This window comes from Garra rufa, chromosome 2 (assembly GCF_049309525.1).
Source record: "Garra rufa chromosome 2, GarRuf1.0, whole genome shotgun sequence".
In the NCBI taxonomy this organism is placed as follows: Eukaryota; Metazoa; Chordata; class Actinopteri; order Cypriniformes; family Cyprinidae; genus Garra; species Garra rufa.
Window position 1 is genome coordinate 34620116 of NC_133362.1, and position 6000 is coordinate 34626115.

The 6000-nt window shown below is 39.6% G+C and overlaps 1 protein-coding gene across 1 annotated transcript in view; it reads left to right on the top strand.

The window, feature by feature from the left end:
• Window positions 1-6000, top strand: part of lrmda (leucine rich melanocyte differentiation associated) — a 432723-nt gene that overhangs the window by 140484 nt on the left and 286239 nt on the right. The window lies entirely within an intron of this gene.

The window sequence follows — 6000 nt, forward strand, 5'->3', positions numbered from 1 at the left end:
TTAAATCAAACGGATACCATATTTTGTATCAGGCAGTGGTGTTGATGCTAATAGCATAGTAGCATAGATACAGGGCTCTGATTAGCCTAACAGTACAATGTAGTGTCATTAGTTCAGGGCTGACAGTGAATAACCGCAGTAAAACAACATTTTGACCTCGCTCTCCTTTGCATTTTACTACAGGAGCTATTTTAGTAATGTGACTCAGTCAAATGCTAGTAGCTTATGCTAATATAAAGCAATCATGCACTGCTCAGCGAATATGTATATGTAGTTTAGCATAGGCTACTTCTATTTTCTACCTTGACAACAGTTTGGGGGCTAAGGCAGAGGTCTCTATTGGTGCTGATGCATCATGCTTCTGCTGTAGGCTACAGGATGTTAACATTTGCTGTCCTGTAAATGGATTTGCTCTCATAGGGCAAATAATACATTTATTTGGGTTGAAGACTGCATGTTAATGAAATAGATCATAGGCAGTTCCATTATGATAATGGATCGCTGCACTTTTCCAGTGGCCTGATGTTTTATTTATGACTTCTTTGATAACTTTCATAATGATTAGCGTTGTATTAAAATATGTATAGTTCGCCTGAGCTTGAAGCAATTTATTTAGTTTCATTTAAGCCTCTAAATGTAAATAGGGGATTAGAATAGGGTTAATGAAGTCTTGCTCTAAGGAAGAAATAATATTTCTTTTTAATGCAAGCTGCTCAGGCACTCTAGTAATTGGTTAATATATTATTTTAGAGTCTTTGTAAGGTACGGAGCAGACAGTAGTCCCATTTGTCAAACACAGCGAAACGTAATTTTGACTGGAGCTTTGCTTAATGTTACATCATGTGCTGAATTATTTTAAAGGTGCAGACTATTGGAATATTCTTGAATATTAACTGTCATTCAGTTTCTAATATTAGATAAGCATTTACAGTATATTTCATCTTAAATTTATAAGAGCCACCCAAAGCTTTTGTGTTTCTATATATTTGCGTAAATGCTTAATAGTATGAAAGTTATTGATGAATCATTGGTCATGAAGACATCTGCATGCAGATTTCATGCATGAATTTAGATTAGTATATGAAACCCATTGTTTTTACATAACTGTCCTACCAGCATATGTCGTTTTTTAGGTACCGCCCTCTTAGCGGCTCACCGCTGGGGGGTAAAAAAAGGAAAATGAAATCCAGCCCACGACTGACAGGCTCAATTTGTTGTGAGTATGACACAGGAACGACACATAGTAGATTATAAAATACAGAGATGTGCAGAGGTCAGATAAACAATTTGCCACCAAACTTGTGTACCCATAATGCTCTCTGGCCCGTCTGCTCAATATCAGGAAGGTGGGGGGTTTCTGGAGCACAAAAGAATAGCGAGGAAGCCTGGGAGCCGATGGCAGTCAGGTTTGCATTTTTTTTCTGGGTTAATTCACTGGATGAAAAGCTGCACTGTGAGATGTGTCATATATCAAAGGCAGGGCATCAGTAATCTTTGCTCAAGGGCATGGATAACAGACAGATAGACATGTGAATGAGATGGAAAAAAAGCAACTCATCCTTTTCTGCTAACACCACAGAGGAGATAAAGGAAGATTTATGAGTCATCTTGGACCACATACCAGCATGCGGCCCCATTATTCACATGCTCCAAAAATTGGTGCTGGAAAGCAATCTGCTTGTCACTGTGTCCATCAGGTACTTCAGGAGGAAATTGGGTCCTTCGGGCCTTTTACTCCACAGTCAGCTATTTTCTTTATAGCGGTTTTGTTTTTAATGGTATCCATAAATATATGTAGGGTTATAAGTACCTTTATCACCCGAGCTGTTTTTTTGCTGGATGGGATGTCCAAATCTATGCACCTCCTTTTTGAGGCAGCTATGCGGGGAATTATGGGAGCTCACGGCTGCTCGATGTGGTGATTGACACTGATAAGATGGTATGACTACCCTCTTGTTCAAAATGATTGGCAGACATTTCTCGTCATGCCACGAGGAAAATGTGCAAGTGCGTGTTTGCAAGCGTAGAAAGTGTGTGCGCGTTATCTCTCACAACCTGAAAGTTTCTTACTCGTGTTTGTTTCATAAAAGCAAACCTGTTCAATTTAATAATTGTTCGGTTGCACATATTTTTTGATTTACAGGATGTCATAAATCACTTCAAAACAAGGTCAAACATGTGCTGGGTTCAGTCTCTTAGAGGATTAGTTCACTTCCAGAATGAAAATTTCATGATAATTTACTCACCCCCATGTCATGCAAGATGTTCATATCTTTCTTTCTTCAGTCGAAAAGAAATTAAAGTTTTGGAGAAAAACATTAAATTTTCTTCAACTTCAATGGGAGCCAACGGCTTGAAGGTCCAAATTGCCGTTTCAGTGCAACTTCAAAGGGCTCTATACGATTCCAGCATGGAATAAGGGTCTTACATAGCAATTTCTAAAATAAGTAAATAAACAAATGTTTTTTTTTCCCCACAAATGCTTGTCTTGTTCTAGCTCGACTTAATGCAATACGTAATCACATTGAAAAGGTTACAGTGGTTACAAAGCAAAAGTGAAAAAGTCAAACACCCTTTACAAAAAGGTAAAACAACAATGTCGGACGATTTTGAAGTTGGAGGAGAAAATTAGATGGAGTACACATGAAAAACTAACCGCACATGACCTTTCCAACGTGATTATGTAATGTGGGAAGTCGAGCTAGTTCAATATCAGCATTTGTGTTATTTCATTTTATAAAATGGCCAATTGTTTTGCTAAATAACGAATAATAACCCTTATTCCACGGATTGTGCCCTTTGAAGCTACGTTGAAACAACTTGGACCTTCAGCCCGTTGGCTCCCATTGAAGTCCACTATATGGAGAAAAGCCCTGGAATATTTTTCTCAAAAACCTTAATTTCTTTTTGACTGAAGAAAGGAAGTCTTGAACATCTTGGATGACATAGGAGTGAGTAAACTATCAGGAATTTTTTATTCTGGAAATGAACTAATCCTTAAGGTAAGTTAAAGTATGCGTCTTTGTAATTATGTCTTTTATTCAGAACATAAAGGCGGCTCTGGACAGAGTAAATGTACTGGATTATATGAAATGTTTAAGTGCAGAAACTCTAAACTAATCCTTTGGAGTCTTTCAGTTTTATGAGAGCATGAGCAAATGTTTCATCATAAGGTGTTTAATTTGGAAAAATGGATCGTCAACCACAGACAAATGTTGCGTTAGCGTTAGTAATGTCCCCAACTGGAGCTTCTTGGCCGAACCTCAGAGTCGTAGAGCCGCTCATACACCCAAATTATTGTTCATTTTATTTCAACAGTTACCCCATTCACTATATTAAAAACAACATGACATTTGAATCCTTAACATCTGGTTCCTTGTTCTAGCGTTTCTGCATCTCTTCCCAAATGAAATCTTAATTTATACAGTTTTGCGGTGGCCAAAAAAAGTTATTTTGAAACGATGGTAGTCTGGTTTGCATTTTTGAGACTGTTCAAAAAGTTTGTAGTGTGTTTTATGAAAACAGCTAATTTTTTTTGACATTCTAAACACCCACGCCCACTCAACGCCACACTGTGAATCTAAGTGGTGTTTGTTTGAGCCAAAAATGTGTTTAAGTCAAAAATAGGTGTTCAACTTTGCTTTGTCATTGAGGTGTTATTTTTCCAGGGAATGTGCTAATTGACTGGCAGCTTTAAAGAGGCTTGGAGGTACATCACAGGTGCTTGTTACCAAAGTTCTGAACTGCTTTAAATATCTGAAGTCTATAACATACAGCAAGCCTGTGCCCTGAAACCTTTGGAATGTTCTTGTTTAAGCAGAATAATGTACTTAAACTATTTGTTTAGAGTGTGAATATGTTCCATATTGTGAACAAAATGGTTCACACTCTTGATGGTGCATTAACTGTAGCACATTAGCACAGTGACATACAGTGGGGTCAAAAAAATTTTAGACCACTAGTGAAAATACTTCTATTTGCCATTTTATACTACTCACATACAATTAACATACAATTAAAAACTATAACTTTAAAAGGTTAGTTCACCCAAAAATGAATGTTATGTCATTAATTACTCACACTCATGTTGTTCCAAACCTGTAAGACCTTTGTTGATCTTCAGAACACAAATTAAGATATTTTTCATGAAATCCGACAGCTTTCTGACCCTGCACAGACAGCAATGCAACTAAAACATTCCCAGGCCCAGAAAAGTAGTAAGGACATCGATAAAATGGTCTATATGACATCAATGGTCAACCTTAATGTTATGAAGCTACGAGAATACTTTTTGTCCACAAACAAAACAAAAATAACAACTTTATTCAACAATTTCTGTCATGTCACTCTTCTTTGCACACACATTTAGCTTCCTAAATTTAAGGTTGAACCGCTTTATCAATGTCCTTACTAACTTTCTGGGCCTTGAACGTGTCAGTTGTGTTGCTGTCAATGCAGGGTCAGAAAGCTATTGAATTGAATCAAAAATATCTTAATTTGCGTTTCGAAGACGAACAAAGGTCTTACAAGATGAGAACGACATGCGGGTAAGTAATTAATGACCAAGTTGTCCATTTTGGGTAAACTAACCCTTTAATTATTGTGACAAAAATAACGCAGAATCTGTATATTATGCGTTTTCCCCCAAAATGTTTGGATTCCAAAAAATTCAAAAATGTATTTCTAGTTTTATATACAATTTTAAATCCCAGACTTTCAGTGTGATCTTCAGACCTCACTGCATTAGTGCTGTGTTTTCACTAAACATGGGCGATTAATATTTTATGCCTCGCTCCCTGTTGGCCGGAGTCTTTAACATACATACCCCAAAAGCCCTCGATGTCAGCATCCATGTGCTAGATTTTTTCTTCCCTTCTCTTTATCTGGCATATCGAGTTGCATGCAAGGCGAAAGCGTCTCATGGCTCTGCTCGGCTCTCAGAGAGCTGCCAGCTCAAATGGGACAGTGGGATTGGGCTTAGCACAACAGGCATATTGACTTTGATATCCTATCTGTTACCACTACTTCCCTTTTACATGGCTGCCAACAGAGATGACATTAGTGCATCAACCGCAGAGCTAGCAGAGGGATTTCTTAACCCAGTGGTGGGTGGGACATGTGTTCAGTCATGTCTCAGTCCTGGGTAGAGAGGACACGCTCCTCACACCCCTCTCGCACCGTTACTCCCAGAGTCACACGGACCAAACGAAAGGCGGGTCAAGGTGAAGGCACAAGCAGATGTGCTTTGATGGTAATTGCGAAGCAAAAAGGGGTGAAGACCGGCCGGGAGATGGAAAAAAAAGAGGCGTGTAGCTGTTGTGAGTGTTGTCACCGTCAGGGCCAGGAGCACATGTCTTTCAGCCGCTCGAGCTCCACCGTACCTGCTGTTGCTGTCAAGCCTCCTTGCCAACTGTGACATCTGTTCCTGAGAGCGCCTGGCGAATCTGAATGTCAATATCCTCGCCTTGAACCGCAACAGAGAAGTATTTGTCACTCAGCGACAATCATCCCTCAAATGAAAGGTTAGCAAGACGACGCGGGCCTTTAATCAGCCGGTTGGAGCGCGTCTGTCAGCGGTGCCTTTTAAGCATGCAGGAGCCGAGACTAGCCACCAATGAGTCAAGTGATTGATCTGCCCAAATCATTTTCCTTTGCCACTGTCAGTGGAAAGCTGATGGCAAGTTTGCCGTCAGGGGGGATTAAATATGACTCCTCTCTGGCTCCTGATGAATCCTCTTCTTGGAACACTCATTCTTTGTCACCCCAAGGAACGGGGTTTAAGCCTAGTTGAGACTGAGGTCATAAAAAAGCTGTCTGCTCGTCATGTCATTAAGAGCTACGCTCTAATAAGAGTTTAGCTGTGTACAGGTCACGTTCTTACACTTCAATGTCAATCTACTCAAAACAAAAGGCTCGGGCTGTGTTCCAAACCTAGTGAGCTACCTACGTAGATGGCAATTAAGGCATCAAATGGGTAGGTTAGGGCAGGCTGCAGACGTG